The following is a 17,798-nucleotide window of genomic DNA, read 5'->3' as shown; positions in this document are numbered from 1 at the left end:
CAATGGCCAAGTGAATAAACAAAATGGCCTTGGGAAAGATTTTAAGGTGCTTTTATTGGTGGTGGTGATGAGGGAGAACAGAATAGGCAGGGAAAAAAAAAATCCATCCTTGGTGGAAAGATTTGTGTTTAGTTTACAGACACTGCGACAGCCTCTTCAACCTTAAATGTGCACACAGATCTCTGGTTCAAATGCAGGTTGTCATTCCAGATATTGGGGCCAGACCTGAGAGAGAGCTTTTCTAACCCGTTCCCTGGCAAGGCCAAGGCAAGTGCTGCTAGTCCTAACCTGATGGCAATTAGCTTTGGATACATATTAGTGTCATCTGGGCAGCTATTAAAAGACTCAGTGGCCAGGCCAACTCTGGGGATGCTGGTTTAACAGGTCCAGGGGTGGGTCCTGAACTTTAGTTGTTTCAGATGCACTTGATGCTCCCAGGGAGATTCTAGCAAGTGGTCAGGGCTGAGAACCATTGCTGCAAAGTGTTGCCTAAACTTCTCTGATTATTAGAGTTGCTTATTAGAAATACTGACACCTGGAGTGGTGTAGGAATGTGCACCTTTCAGCAGGCGACTCTTCTGGTAGGCAAGTTTGGGAGAGACTCATTTCTGTGGAAGTGGAGGTTTTAGATCATTTCACCAATAGAAGGAATAGCAACACCTGCAATTTTTGAAAATAATTTACCGTGTGCCTATACAGAAGCAGCCAGGATCTTCCTTTGCTCCTCTGAGCTTTCTTGCTTCAACAACTTAAAATGAAGATAATTGATAGGTCCTGGATAGTTAAAGGTAACTCAAAAGTTTTTTGACATTTTGGAAACATATTCAAGTTTTTTTTAATTTAATTTTTTATAAGCATGGTGTTGCACTGAAAGCAGACAGACTCACTTTCCTGTCCTTATTTGGGGCATCGGCTGGAGGACTCTTCCTTCTGCCTGCCAGTGTAAATAATATTTTCACTGTTTCGGAGCAGCATATGACCTGATTTAATAAATGCTAGAAGCTCTTTGGTGTTCCTTTTATATTACCTTTCTCCATTTATACTTAAAACAAGAACCACTGATTTTTCCCCTCCTACGGGTACTGCAAAGCGAACATGTATCCCCTATTGAAATGACATGTGAACATCACTAATTAGTATGAATTTGAGGGAGGTCTAGTTGGAATGAATTAATGGTGTAATTTTTAGCACAGCTGCTTATTACCTTTACAAATATATAAAAACAAACTATAGCAAGTAAAGTGCTGTCAATGAAGGACCTTTGAGAAATGCATAGCCAAGTAGAACTTGTAATTACCTCAGTGATTCTATTATAAATAGTAGCAACATTTATTCCACATTTATTCTAGGTTAGCCACCAGGATTTATGTCAATTATCTCATTTTATTCTTGTAGGTAACCCAGGGGTAGAGGAGGGGTGTGTCTGGTCACAGATTACTGAGGTGGAACAGTCTCTCACATTGAGGACTGTTGGATGACAGGGTTTATGTTCTCATCAACACCACTGCAAGTCTCTGGGTTCCAGATACTTAAAATTATTTCCACAAATTTAAAACACTGTTGGGCTGAGGTTGTAGCTTAGTGGTAGAGCATTTCTTGCCTAGTATGGGAAGGCCCTAGGTTTAATCCCCCCAGTACCACAAAAAAAAAAAAAAAGGAAAAGAAAGAAAAAATACAACCCACTATTACTCTAGCTGCCTTGGGCTATGAACTTGCTGTACAAACATAATATGTGAGCCTGAAAGTATGCTTTTGCTCGTCCAGCTTATAACTTTCACTCTACAAGGTAACAGGGCCTGATTCCATTTATTTCCATTTCTTACCTTTGTATCTAGTTTAGTTCATTAGTGTCAAGAGTTTATCCTAATTCTGTTTTTCTCACTAAGTACACCTCATTTCAGCAATAGAATAGAGATATCCAGATTTAATTTAGTAGAACACAAAAGGATAGTAATATGGTTAGATGTGAAAGTCACATAAAATCCAAACAGATATGTTTGGGGGCATTAGGTTTTACATATTACCTCTGGTGAACCTTTCTGAATCAGAATTTCTCATGGGATATGGATGATTAGGAAAATGAGTGGAAAAGCAATAGAAAATATGGGGAGGCAGATGCCTGAGTATGAGCTGAATCACAAAAATAGTTCCCACCATTAGTGAATGAATGAATGAGGCTCCTCTAAAGTACAGGAACTCCTATAAGCTACAGTCAGTTTTTCCCAAAGTTCAGACCAAGAGCAACTCTAACAGAATTCCTACTGTGCTTATAACAACAGACTTTAGCAATGGCCATAGGAAACTATTTTAATAATAAATTGGTTTCCCAATACACACACATTTGGGTGACCTATACCCCAACTCTGAAGGAATATGTTACTGGAGTTCATTAAGTAATGTCCTATCTGCTCCCTCTCTGTAAGTTGCTCCAAGCTCCAAATCTCAAGGATCAAAGTTACCTAATTGTAAATGAGAGAAGAATTGTTATAGTTGGAGTTCCTGAAAAGAAAAACAACCCAAAAAGTAAAATTCAGTAAAACTAGTCTAAACTTACAAAGAAATAGCATGAAAATAGAGTTATTAGGTAAATTTGCATAGATATTATACAACATTAGCATGATTCTATAAAACAAATAACAAATATGTATGCAAATGGAAGTTTATTTCTCAAAATTTTAAGAAGTGGTATTCTGATGGTATTTTGGAAGATTTTTCTTTTTTCTTTTTCTGTAAACTTTTATAGTGATCATATGTTATTTTTATATTGAGAAAGAGAACAATAAACTGTTATAAAAACACAAAGAGGGTTGGATGATACTCTCAGTGAACCGCCCCCCCCCCCAATTAATCTTCCTATTCATTGTCTACAAATTAGGAGTTATCCACCTACAGCTTGGAGGCCTAATTCTATCTGCTGCTTGTTTTTATAAATAAAGTTTTATTGGAACATATCTGTGTTCAATCATTTATATATTGCCTTTGGTATTCACAGCAGAGTTGAATAGAGGAGACAAAAATTCAATGACCTTAAAAAAACAAAAACACAAAGTCTGAATCAGACTGTTTACTTTTTTTTTTTTTTTTACTGTTTTTCGCTAAAACACTTGTCTGGGTCTTTACAAAATGTTTATAGAATGTTTGCTGGCCCCTGCCATAGATATTTTTCAAGAGGGAAAATTGGGATCTGAGACAAAGTCCCTTGCCCTGGGCTTCTGAAATTTTCTAGGACCTGCTTAAACAAACAAACAAAAAACTTGTTATCCTAGAGGCTGAACCTCTGCTGCCACAACTAGTACTTTTAGAATGCCAAAAACACTTCGTTAGAATGTTTTTCATCTGCAAACACTAAAAGGATATTTTATAGTTTGGAAAGTAGAACTGAATGAAAGTAGAATTAGGATGATCCTTTTTTGTTGGTGTCTCACTTTTTCTAGAGTAACAATCAAAAAAGAAAAAAATAGGAGGAAAAAAAACAGGAGAAATCGGTTAAATGTTGTCTTTCTAAAATAAAGTTTGGGGTTCCGTGAGGGAGTCCAGAGGAAGTTCAGAGTAGATTATGGTATCCTGAATAGCATGACCTCAATGAATAGTGGGGACAAAAAACTTATATATTTTTTTCCATTTTTCCCCCTAACTTGTGAACAGCTGCAGTGCTGAGAATTAAGATGAGTACAGGAAGCATGGATTCTGGCCAGGAAGACAATATCTGGTAACCTATGAGACAAAGGTAAAATATTTGAGGATTATTGGATTTAAAAAATGAATCACTTTTCCAAATTGGGTCATTAAATAAACTAGGAAGGTAATTCCTTAGCATTTTTATCATCAAATCTCAATATTCACTCATCACACCCTCAATATCACTGAGGAACTATTTTATGCTAGGTGTGAGATTTGGCATCCGACAAAATCCCTGCTCTTTGAAGTTCCCGAATTAGTTCTGCAAGCGATCTCCAATTTCAACTTGTCTGAACTACTTCTTTATTCTAGATAAGGAAACTGGATTTCAGTTCCACCTTCACTTAACATAACTTTATTTTAAAATCATCTCAATACTAGATTGATTAAGATGGATTCCAAACGTGCCATAGTGTCCCCCTCCCAGTGGAGCACGCTCGTGGGCCCAGCTTGCAGAGCGTGCAGCTGGTGAGTGGATTTGGGAAGCCATGTCCTGAAGGGTTCCTGAAGTCTTAACTGTTTGGCCTGGGATATGGAGAGCTAGGGACAGATACAGCACTAGAGGGCCAAGTAGATGGGATGAGAAGCAGAGCAGGCAGGTGGGCAATGTCTCCCATGGAGGACTGTCCAAGAGGCCAGAGAACATCATAAAATCACAAAGTCTTACTGCTGGAGAGCTGCTTTACTTACCATCTGATGCAACTCCTCATTCTCAACTAAGGTAAGAAACTGAGGTTACCAGTCCCTCCCCTGTGAGTTCTGGATCAGATCTAGTAGAGACCCAAATAACATGAGCCACAGCTCATCTTTATGGAGTGTTTTCCAACTGCCTGTGGTTGGTCATGGACCAGTTCATGTGGTCCCATTAGATAGTCTGACACCATTTTATAGAGTAAATAAGCTAATGTGTAGAAGAGGCCTTGTCCATGGTCACTCAGTTGGTAAGTGGGATTCCAACTCAGATCTATTCAATAATAAATCAAAAGACATGAAAAGTGAAACAAAACTCCATGTACTTTGAAATCCTCCTTTATGACACTGGATTGTCAGAAAATGCCATGTGGAATGTCTTGGTTTGCTGTTTTTATTCCAGCTACAGCCTGAGCCCTCTTCCCAGTCCCCACCCTCAAGTCCAACTTTCTTCTCTAGAGCTTTGAAGGTATCTGGTTAAGTCAGAATGGAAGGCTCCTCAATCTCTTATTAACCTCTTGATGCTCAGTTCTTAATGAAAGGTTTTCTACACCAGGTTAAATGTGGCTTCTCTCTGGCTTTTCACAGAAGGTCAAAGCCAAATACACACATAAACCCCACCTCATCCTCCCCACCTTACCCCCCCCGCCCCGAGACACACATACACACACATACACACACACACACACACACACACACAAGGGGTAAATGTTAACAGTGCATCTAAAATAGCCAGTATATGTATGGCATCAACAGTGTGCTTCTGGTTTAAATTCAAATTTTTCATTTAATTTTTCATCCTCCTCTCATTTCCACCACACACCAACTATTCTAGTCAGCAGGGTCCCATGCCCCATATGGGAAAAAAATGTTCTGAATCTGGTTTATTTCATCTGTTGAAAAATAAAATCAGTTTGGCTGAGCTAAACAAACTCCTTCCTGAGTAGAGCTACCCTCCTATTTTTCTTTGCAGAAATGTTTGACAGATGGGAATCTAATGGGAGGTATTTCTTTTCATGACCGTGTGAAAACTTCAGTTCTCATCTTTGCCTTGCCAGGAACTGTGTGACTTAGAGCAAAGCTCTGCTCTCTGCCCACCCCCTTCCTGGTTTAGAAGACAGGAGCGTTATCTGATCTTAACCTGGGCTTCAGAAATTTGTCAACACTCCCAAGTCAAATGCCGTGTTTTCGGGGGTGTGCACATTGTTTTATTCCTAGGGAAAAGGGATTGTGACTTCCAGTGGAATCGCTAAAGGCTCTGGGGTCACAGAGAAATGGTTTCTTAATATCATCATGATTTACATGATTCCTTACCAAATTTTATAGAATTAAGGAATAGCCTAGAGCAAATCGGGCCAGCAAAGTTTATTCTACTTCCTTCTCCCCTCAATGCTACGTATTGGTTGATGATGGGCACGCCTCTCTGCTTGATTCTTTCTGGAATGCAGAGAACATGTGATAAACTATTTTTTTTCCCAGAAGTAAATGGAATTATTGTATTAGTTCCCAGGACATTTGTCTCAATAAGAAAACCTACCATGGAGGTAAGATAGCACTTTAGCACAAGGGAACTGATGGCTAATGGTGCATACTGGACACTTCATAGGCATGAGCCCTGAAAATGATCATGACAAGCTAGCTGGTCCCTTCCCCCTTTTTTGTAACTAAAAATAACACTTTACTTTGGAAATGACACATAATTTGTGTATTTGCTAACAAAAAGTGCTACTTTCTAGATTTTCCAAATAATTAAGTTTTGGATAAATTCATCAAAGATAAACTATTTCCTTTGATTTTAGGGAGTGGGAACCCTGCTTGGCTGGTGGTCTGTAGTCCAGCCAGGGTCCAGCACCCTTCTCTCATCTCTGAAGTCATCTTTTATAGATGACCATCTGTCCACCAGCTTATGAAGTTGGCTCTGACCTGCTCTAAGAGGAACCTTGCTTATTATGTAGGCAGAAAAAGAACGGAATGAGGGAAAGCAGGAAAAGAATTAGAGGCCCTCCGGAGTGACAGAGGACTCCTACCTGTTGCCAGTGGTGGGCCATCAATTTTTGTTCTTCCCTATTCCCTGTAGCTCTTCATGACACAAAGAAACCCTCAGCCAAGGTTGTACAAAAACATATGGCTCTTTGGAGACTGTAAACTCAAAATCTCTTCTCTAAGAAACTAAGTGTTTCAGGTAAGAAAACTACCCTCTGTGTGTATGCTCTACAAAGATGGTAGACCCCATGTAAACATCACCAACTGTCAGAAGATTGTCACCAAAGATGACCAGGAAATTGAAGTCTGTCACTTTTTTTTTTTATTGGTCATGGAGAGATGAGTTTTGGCGTTGGATTTATACAATCCTAGGCCAACATAGAGATTCTATTAACTGGCTAAGAGACTCTAGTAAAATTACTTAAACTCTCAGAACCATAGTTTGACCATCTGTGATGGGTGGAGGGGTAATAATACCTATTTTGCAGACTTTTGAGGAACCCGAGGTATTCCTGCCACATGCAAAGCATTCTGAATAGTACTTCTTCCCTAGCTGGTACCCAGAACATCAGTGACATGGTGTTGTAATTTTATTCTGAACATGTGTAGAATGTTTGGGCACAATCTCTTCCTCTGTAACAGTTTGCTGTATTTTTTTATAACTAAAGTTGAAAAGGCCTTGGACAGAAAGAACAATGCCTTGCTCAAAGTCCCCATCCTATCTTTCTGGTACAAACGCCCTATGTTGAGAACTTGCGATCTTGGCCCTCCTTCTCAGAAATGCACTTTCTGAGCACAAGACCGGCCCCCGTGAGGAAAGTGGATGTTAATAATAGCAAGCCAGCCAGCCAGCTCTACCTTCCATTCCAACTGCTGCATTACTTCCTCAAGATAGGAGCTGCAACTAGAAACTTCCATCCAATCCAGGCTCGTTAACCTTTAAGTTGGATTCGTCTGTGGTCCCCAAGTCTCACACTCTCACACTTCCTGCTCATCCAAATGCTGATGTTCTGTTCTGCACACAGGCATTCCTTTGAAGAGTCTGGTCCATTACCATGTACCCGCTCCACCATGCCATTTGATCTCTGTGACTCACCAAGTTGGAGTTCAATCCTTTTCATATTTGAGAACAAAATTTTGATAAAACGTATTTAAGGATAGGATGCTGTTTTTCCTTTATTTGGGGGTCCAGGTTCCTTCCTTCATAGTGTCTTTTACAAAAGGAGGGAGGTGCCCAGAGGAACCCTGCCAAGCCAGCTTCCCCTACTCTACCCACCTGGAGGGAGGGAGGACCCTCCAGGGCAAAGGAGCCGGACCCTTGAGCCAGGCTGTGCTGAGCAGGCTGCTCCTGCCCCTTCCTCCTTCCTTGCTTCTTACCTTCTTCCACTCCTTACCTTTCTCTTTCCCTCCATGTTTTGGGCTTGGCCAACCTTTCACAGCTATTTTTAGTTCTCACATGGGAACACCAACTTGTTTCTCCCTTGTTTCTATTCCACTTACCAGAGACGCAAGACGATTTTCCGGCTGGTGTGTTCAAGGGAACACTGTGTGCTTAGGTTTAACCCCTTGCATTTCCCAGAGGTGCTTAGTTCCTCTGCACATGTACTTCTAATTCTTTCCAGGCTTGTGTGTTTGCTCCAGACTGCTGCTTCTCTGGAGCTGGCCTGCCTCCTTGTTTTGGGAGAGCTTATTGCTTCACAGTAAGACCATCTGACAGTTGTTATCTGCGACCTGAGACACAGAACTGCCAGTGACGAGTGCCAGAGGCAGGGATGAGTTGTTCTTCTGCAAGACCTCCCAGCTCCCAGCTCCCACTGCCATCTGGGACCACCCCAGGAAGGAGACCAGTGTGACTCCACATGTTCATGGGAGGATGGAAAGTTTCTCCACCCACCACGGGCCTCAGTCTGGACTTGAGTCCCTGACCATGGAGAGAGCCATCAGATTCATCTGTCTGGATGCTACAGTGACATTCCTTCATCCTCTTCCCTCCCTCCAGACTGCCTTCTTCTCTTTCTTCCCTCCTGTCTTCCTTCCTACCCTCCACCTCCACCTCTCACAGAGGGCTAAGGGCTGGCTGCCAGGTAACATGGCTCAGGAGTCAGAGATGCTGGCAAGCACAACGCTGAGTACAACCTGGGCCACCATGTCTCCATGGAGGCTCCCAGGACACTGGGTGTAAACCGGAACTGCTCCTGGGAGCCAGCTTCACTCTGCAGGAGTCAGTGCTCTGGCCTCTGAGCTTCCCACAGGTACCTGGATCTCATCCCACCCTCAGCCCCAATGCTTCTTCCCAGGGAGGTTTTTCTTATGTCCTCCTTCCCTACCACTCCATTGCATATCTTGTTTTTGTTTCTTCACGGCACTATCTTCATCCGAAGTTATCTCTGTGTTCATTGGTTGGCTTGTTCATTTGTTGCCTTTAACCTTCAAATTCTCTTTGTCTTCCTGTGTTTCCAGTGCCTGGCACATAGTTTGTCCTCAATAAAAATCTATTGAACGAATGGATGAATACATACCTTAGCAGAGGATGGAAGAACTAACAAAAATAACATCACCAGTAAAGATATCAGTTTTACATATACTACCTTCCAACCCTCAGAACAACGAGAAGAGAGGATACTTTTATATGCTGCCGGAACAAAAACTGGAGGCTCATAGGAGTTGGTGTTTTCCCAAGGCCACCCACCTAGTGAGGGATGGACCCAGCCCTCATCCTCAGAGGGTTCTTTATTCCTGTGCTTGGTGTCCAGTCATGTAAACAACTGTGCTGTAAGACAGAAAGAGATAAGCTCTGAGAGTTCAAAGGAGGAAGAAGTGGCCTCTGGGCCAGGGCAGCAGGAAAGGGTATGTGACAAGGTGACTTTGTTTTTCTGGGCTGTGCTGGGGAGCTGTGGACAGTTGGAGGTGAAACAAGAAATCTCAGGGAAAAAAAACAGCATTGTGATGGTGTATTTGTGTGTGTGTGTGTGTGTGTGTGTGTGTACATTGTAGTAGAGGGTAGAAAGTCAGGAAAGATGAGGAGAGTTCAAATTCTATTCAGAAAAAGGTAGTTGTTGTAGAAAGAAGTAATTTCTTTCTTTGTTCAGTTCTAACTTCAATTCTTATTTAAAGACAAAAGAATATACAACTGTATCTTTTCTTGTAAGAGCTTTGTAAGACATTTCTTGTCCCATATTTCTGTTCAAACAATCTCCACTATTTATCTTTTAAAAAAATGTATTTTTTAAATTTTCCCATTGACTCACATTTTAATAACAGGTGTAGTCTCAATGTCCTAAAACCTATCTATCTTGGGAATCACTTGATCAGATTTCCCTTTAAGCCCAAGTTTTAGTGATTCAGATCCCACCCAGTCAAGGAGGACTTAGGGCCCCTGCAACAGCTCTGCCCAGATTCTCTGGAGCCTTCAAGACTCACAGACTCACAAGCAAGTCCCTCCTGCTCGGCTCTGCTGCTCTCACCTGCTTAGTATCCTCTCTCTGCAACAAGACATCGCTGTCCTCACAAGCACTGGACTCTGTGCTTTGAGCCAAGGCCCCTGCCTGAGGTTCCGAAGCCAGAGTCTCGGTTTCCAAACTGGCCACATTCCTGAAGTTTTCATGGCACTGGAGCCACGTGGTGGCCCTCATAGAACAATGATGAGGCCTCCTCTGTGAGCACTTTGATCAGTAGGGGAGGGCTGGGGACCTGAAGCAAAGGCACAGCAGAAGGACTGGCTGTCATAACAGGGTCCATTAGATGAATACCATGTTGTTACAAAGCTGGATGTCATGTTAGAAACCACAATGACGTCAGCGTCATGGTGCTAGTGTAAGACAATAAGGAAGGTTATGCTACTTTTTTTGATCTTTTAGGTGAAAAGTCAAAATATATAATTTATAGCTGATAAATCAAATGGTAGAACTGAAAGTATAATTAGAATCTGATGATAAAGATTATAAATTAAGATTGAATAGTGGGGGAAAGAGGATGGGGAGGAAATAGAACTGCAATAACTGTGGTCTTCTGTCTGCCTTGATAACTACATCATAATTTAACACGAAGAGTGCATCTAGGAATGAGGATGTGGCCGTTTGAATATGTGCCCAAGAACATAGTGTCAGCATGTATAAAGAAAGAAATTCCAACACAAGAAGATACAGGTGAACAACATTATAGGAAGAGATTTCTGTGTGTTCTTTTAGTCCATGCAGGATCAAGTGAATAAGAGGTAATTGCAAAAGTAGATCTAAATAAACACAATTAACAGGGAAATTCGGCTGATACATGCAGTTGGCCTTCTCCTGATTCACAGGTTCCAAAAATATTAGGAAAAACATTTGAGCAATTTTCAAGTGACAAAACTTGAATTTGCCACACTGAGCCCTGCGTGGAACCCAAGTAAATGAAGTGATGGGTGCAGGAGCATCCTGCTGCAGTCACCCTACACTTTAAGGCTGCTCAGTCTCTCTCCAGGGCTTACGGAAGCATCCCCTGTCTCAGGTCTGGCCCATGTACTTTGTAGTGAGGCCTCCTCTGGATTATGAGGCCTTTCTTTCTTCTTGTCATCATTCCCTAAATAGTGTAGCTCAATAACAATTAACATAGCACTTACACTGCATTAGGTGTTGTGAGTCACCTGAGGTGACTTCAAGGGTATGGGAAGGTATGCATAGGGCATATGCAAATACTATGCCAGTCTACTAAATAACAGACTTGAGCATTCATGGATTTCTGGACCCATGAAGGGTCCTGAAATCAATGCCCTGCACCCTACTAACCTCTGCCCTTTGAAAGTAGAACATGCATATTCGCCCCGCCCCCCCCCCAGTGTCTATGGAACATTCACAAGAAATGATCAGATATTAGAATAAGAAGAAAACAGAGTGAAGTCCAAAGGGTAGAATCTATACAAAAACCTTCAGTGGTCACAATTGGGAACATAAATAAATAAATAAATAAATGGCAACAAAAGCATTACTCACCTGGAAATAGTTTTGTCTCCAGTGTAAGTTCTGAGTCAAAGAAGATGTCAACACTGAAACAGCAGAATATCTAAGAAATAATGAAAATGAAAACATAGTATATATGTAAGGAAAAGTGAGAATGAAATGACCAATTGAAGAAAACAAACCAAACGAAAGCAGAGGGGGAGAGCAACGAAGAGGAGGGGAGGAGCTGGTTAAGAAGAGGACAGGGAGGGTTAGAAAACACAGCAAAGCCAAGATCTGTGTTTACGAAAAGACAAAGTAAAGCAAAGCTATCCGTCGACCAAATCAAGTGAAAAAAGAAAAGAATGCACCAAATGAAAACTAATCATTGGAAAATAATCACAGGATGACAGTTGAGGTCCTAGGAAGACGTGAGGAGAACTAGGAGGCAGCACTCCACAAAAATGAATCTGAGAAGTGGGTTGCGCTGGATGAGTTTTCTAGAATAGCGAGTTATGAAAACAGATGCTGCACTAGATGGAAAGTAGAAGCATTAGAAAATTATTTTTCAAAAAAGCTTAAAACTCATAAATTTGGACACAGAGTAACATTTTACTAACTCTTAAGTTAAAAGGAAATTATGAAGAAAATTTAAAAATTCCCAGTAACACAAGATATGAAAATATTACAGTTCAAAATTTGTGGGACAACACAGAGAGTTATGTCCAAATGCTCACAGAAGATTCCGAGAACGTCCTGGAAGAGAGGGAAGATTTACTATCTTCACTGTAATTTGTTTACTCGCAGCTACATTTTATTTTTTGTAAATTTCATGTTAATAAAGTTGATTTAAAAAATTACATGACAGAAAAGTTGCACTTTGAAAGAATGTTACTGCATTAAACACATTTATTCAGAAACAGGGAAGGTAAGAAAATGAACATGATGATCAACTAAAGAAATGGAAAGCACAACAGAGCAAAGGAACAGGATGGAAGGACAGAGTATAAATAAAAAATAATGATACTAAAGAGTAACAAAAGCAAAAGCCAGTTCTTAGAAAATAGCAAGAAGATGAACTGGGTGCTGAGTTGCACACCAGTAATGCAAGTGACTGGAGAGGCTGAGGCAGGAGGGTCACAAGTTTGACGCCAGCATCAGTGACTTAGTGAGGCCCTGTCTCAAAATTTTAAAAAATATTTTAAAAAGGTCTGGAAATATAGCTCAGTGGTAGAGTGTCCCTGGGTTCAATTCCCATTACAAAACCAAACACAACACATAAACAAACAAACCTGGGGCTACTGCTAAAGAAGAAAGAGAGAAATGATTAAAATAAACAGAATTGAGAGGAAAAGGGACAATAAATTTGGACATAATGCTTTTTAAAAAGAAATTAAATATAATACACAATTATTTGCTAATAAGTTTTAAAGTCCAGATGAAATGCAATATTTCTTGAAAAATATAACATATCAAAATTGATGACAAAATAGCTTGAATGGATTAGCAAGTGTTAAAGAAATTAAAATGATGTTGAAAAAAACTCAATTCCCCCTCAAAATTTCTGGCAGAGAGAGTTTTACATGTGTGATTTTTATCAGAATCTTAATAAACAGTTAATTTTTATCTTACAGAAGGGGAGAGGAGGAATGAGCAAAGTTTGCCCAAGTTATTTTATGTGGCTAATGTATCCTTTATTCCAAAACAAAATAACTAATTCACTCACACGTACATACACAACCAAGAAAGTGATAGGCCCATTTCTTTACATAATGTAAATGCACAGGTCCTAAATAAATTAATGTATTTGAAACAAAATACAATTCCTTATCGTCAAGGAGACTTTGTCCCAGGAATGCAAGGATGGTTTACCACTGCAGACTTTTAAAAAATAATTTGGAACATCAGTAAACTAAAGGAGAAACATTATGTGATCATCTCAAGTGATGCAAAGAAAACTTTTGGTGGTGGTTAACAACTGATTACTCTGAAAAGACTAGTCCTCTAGGTTTAGAAAGGAATTTAATTAAATTGAAACATGTTGTATGTTGAAAATTTATTATGAAAGATATGATTAATAAATATACTTAAGGTGCAATTTCTTTAACATCAGGAACAAGACAAGTGTTGCCTTGAATATATAAACTTGTGAACAACATCCGCAGTGATGATAAGGAAGCTAATCATATGACTATTATGGGTGTGTTTGGAAAGCCAGGGAAAGAATTGGTGCTGGGTGGACAAAGAAAGGTTTTTTGTGGTATATCCTTTGCATTTGTTCATGTTAGAATTAGTTGGAAGCATTGCCTACTCAGAAAATTAAATCAAACACTTGAAAAATAAGTTGAAAGTTTTGTGCTAATGTGGTTATTTGTGCTGTTACTGGAAGTGGTAGTCCTTAAAATGTTGCTTTCCCTTACAATGTTGCATTAAATCGAAAATAAGTGAATGGTCATCAGCATTTTGGAATGGTAATCATATAACTTTTTGCCAATGAACTTTTTGGCTTTACTGATCAACTGATGAGATACACAATCTCATTTGATAAATGAGAAAAGTGAAACCCAAAGAAGTTAAATGGTGTGTTCTGTCTACTGTCAGAGTTGGACTGGAACTGGGGCATCTCACATTTTCCTACAAACTCACTGGCACCTTTATTTACTATTCATAATGCTCATTTCAGGCTACATTGGCTTTCCCATTTTTACTGGAGTGATTCTTTCTGTTTTCATTGTCTAATAACTACTCCAAGGGCCTTCCAAGATCTTTTTCCCCCAGTGTGGAATTATATGACCAAAGACTAGAATGACAACCAAATTTGCCTATTTTGCTAGGAGTTTTATCCTGAAGTTATGTATTGTATAATAACTCCAAGTAATAGGAGTTTAACTCCTGAAACCAAGAATTTTCAGTAATTTGGAAGCCTCATGCAAGCATTCTGTGTTTTGGAATAACATACATATATGCAGATATATATATATATATATATATATATATATATATATATATATTTTAATTGAAAATATACATTTTTTTTTTGTGGTACTAGGGATGAAACCCAGGGCCTCTTGCATGGTAGACAAGCTCTTTATCTCTGAGCTGCAACCCATCCTGGAATAATTTTCATAAACAATAAAGGTAACATTTTGGGCTCTCTCTATCAGCAAGAAACTAAGTTAGGTGTTCTTCTTGCATCAAGTCTGATGATCTTCACAGAAATCCTTATAACATGGATACTACCGTGAAACCCATTTTACAGAGGAAGAAATAGGCCTACATATTTTAACTGGTTCAAGTTTATACATCTGGTCAGTCATGGAAGTGAGGCACAGATGTAGGAAGTCTAATTCCAAAAGCACTCTCTTCATCTTTTCTGAGCTGTTTCTGTCTCATGGACTTTTTTTTGTTGTTGTTGTTATTTTTTACATCATTTGGTACTATTTCCTTTCCCTCTTCTCTAACACCCACTCAGTTAGAAATGTCTTCTCTTTGTGCTTTCGTGAATTTCCGAATGCAATGAGTTCTGATGGCAGTCTACCAAGTTCTATTCCTTGACACTTCATTTTATCCAAGACTTTACTTAAGAAAAGATCAGAAAGCTGCAAGGTTATTTTTTTGTCAGGCACCTAAATTTAGCAAGAACAATTTTGAGTGAAAATATTTCTGTTAACTTGTGCCTAATAAGGATTGTACCCATAAAAGTAACATGTTTATTTGTAAAGATTTTTTTTTTTGTCCTTTGAATAATTAGTTATTGAGTACTGGAATAACTTGAATGCACTAAAGGTTATGCATCATGACTTTTAAAAAAACATGTTTGTATTACTTTAAAGTAAAAATAATAAGTCAAAGGAAGTAAAACATCTATTGCCAAAGGACAGTAAGGACCTTTTCTAATACATAAGGATGATTTTTAATACACATGAAAGTAAATACTTTAATTTTAAAACAACTGACTATTTTAAAGTGCTAAAGATATTTTTCTTTGGTGGCATAGATATTCTTTTACCATCTCCTTTTTACAAAAGTGTAGTTGATTTACTTATGCAACAAGATGATGAATTGGAGATTTAGTGTGGTGTCAACATACAATAAATGCTTACAGCACATACCAAAATTGACTCAAAGTAAATTAAAAATCTTATTCTAATAGCTAGAATGATAAAGCTTCTAAAAGAAAACATGGCTGTAAATCTTTTTTTTTTTACCTTAGGATAGGCACCAGTTTCTTAGATATAAGAAATATAAATATAAAATACTTATATTTAAAATATAAGCTTAAAATATAAACAAAGTAAAAATATAGAGAGATTAGACATCAACAAAATTAAAAACCTTTATGTTTCAAAGAATGCTACCAAGAAAGTAAAAGGATGACTCACAGAAGAAGAGAAAATGTTTTGAAATCATTTATCTGAGTATATATTTACATATTCATATATATATTTACATATTCATATATATTTACATATATACATATACATATATATGTATATATATATAACCCTTACAAATCAACAAGAAAAGGACCAATTATCCCACTAAAAAGTGAGCAAAGGATTTGAATAGACATTTCTCCAGAGAACATATACAAATGAAGTTAGCATATGAAAAGGTGACCAACATCATTAGTCCTTAGAGAAATGTACCTCAAAATCGGGAGATCTCACTTCATATGCACTAAGGTGGCTATAATAAAAGAGCAGCAGCAGTGTACAAGGATGGAGAAATCAGGGGTCTTATACATTTGGGGCTGTAAAATGAAATGGATATTTGAAAACAGCCAGGCAGTTCCTCATAAAGTTTAACCTAGTTATCATGTTATTCATCAGTTTCACTCTTAGGTATATACTCAAGAGAACTGGAAACATAGCCACACAAAATCTTGTAAGTATTTATAATAACCTCCAAATGAAAACAACCTAATTGTCCATCAGCTGAGGAATGGATGACAAAATGTGTTATATCTGTTATCACAGTATTATTCAGCTAGAAAAAGGAATGAAGGACTGATTCATGTTACAACCTGGACAAACCTTGAAAACATGATGCTAAGTGAAAGAAGGATCAAAAAAGACCACAAATTGTCTGATTTCATCTACTTGGAATTTTTGGAAATAACTAAACCCATTGACAAAGAAAGTAAATGAGGGATTACAGGATCTTTGGGGGTGGGTGGGGGAGGATTGTTGGCTAATGGATGAGGGGCTTCTTTTTTGGGTGATGGCAATGTTCTGGGATTAGATAGTCGTGGTGTCTGCACAACTTCATGAATATAGTAAAACCCATTGGAATGTACACTCTCCATTGGAGAATTTTATGGCTCATAAATTATAGCTCAAATTTTAAAAAAGATGCTATGATGTGAGATGCCACATTTACCTATAAGAAGATCATCTATATGCACCTTTTCAAAAGATAGATTCTAGAACAACTTATATATGTCGTGGATGTCTTTTTTTTTTTAAGAGCTTAATGGTTATACATTGTAGTTGGGTTCATCAAGTCTCTTGGATATCTTACTCAAACGACTGTTACATAGATGAAGGATTTAAAGGGCCAAGAACATGTAAATTAGATGACTTGGTAGGGGGGATCTTGTGAAGAGAGATTTGTGTGAAGTCCCAACTTTCCCCAAGGGCTAGATTTTGGAGGCACCCTTTGGGCTAGATTAAATCTCAGGAAGCTGTGTGCCCTGAACAGTTGGTGGGCATAGTGGTCAGGAGCCCGACAAAGACTTGAGCAAACAGGGGATCCAAGCTGTGGAGTGTTCTTCCAGGAACAGAAGCTAACTGATACAGGAGGCTCGGCGCCTGACAAAGGTATATTCAGAGTATCTAAGTCCTCCAAACAATGCACAAGAGTAAGGCAGAAAGTGTCAGGTTGAAAGTTCTTAGTCCCAGAGGGCCTGGTTACCTTACAACAGCACTGTGCACGTCAAAACTTTTCCCTGCTTAGCTCTCCTCTCCCCCTTTTTGACTTTTGGTGAGGAACAGTAGTTGGTGAGTTAGGCAGGCAGTAAGTGGGAAGAAAGAAAGGGAATTCCCCAAGTCCCCATTTCAAGATGTCCAAGCCCAGGCTTAGGGAGATAAGTGCTCAAGGTCTCACAACTGGTTGCAGATGGACTCTTTTCCTCTGACCTCTCACCGTGCTGAGAAGCTTCCTGGGAAATGTTCACTGTGCAGAGGGTCTTTCAACCCACCAGCTCTGCCTTAAACTCCAGCAAGTTAAACACTTTCCCTCTACAAAGATGAAAGAGAAAAAGGAAACTCTTGCAAAGTAATTCACACAATTAACCACTCAATTGGCTGTAAACGCATTTTCTTAGCAGGTCGAGGATTGTAGAAAATATTCACTGATAAATACTTTCTCACCTATGCCACCTATGATACTGCATAAATTAATTTATTTAACAGGTAATGATCAGCACTTTCTGCAGAGTGTCTTGATCTCAGCAACTTTGTTAAGTTTATTTCAGGAGGTGCTTAAACACAAAATACACGTTGTGATAGCTTCTGAAAGTATATATGATTC

The sequence above is a fragment of the Marmota marmota genome, unplaced genomic scaffold, assembly GCF_001458135.2.
Source record: "Marmota marmota marmota unplaced genomic scaffold, marMar, whole genome shotgun sequence".
NCBI classification, from domain to species: domain Eukaryota; kingdom Metazoa; phylum Chordata; class Mammalia; order Rodentia; family Sciuridae; genus Marmota; species Marmota marmota.
The sequence above is the reverse complement of the archived record's forward strand: the minus strand, read 5'-3'. Positions refer to the sequence as shown.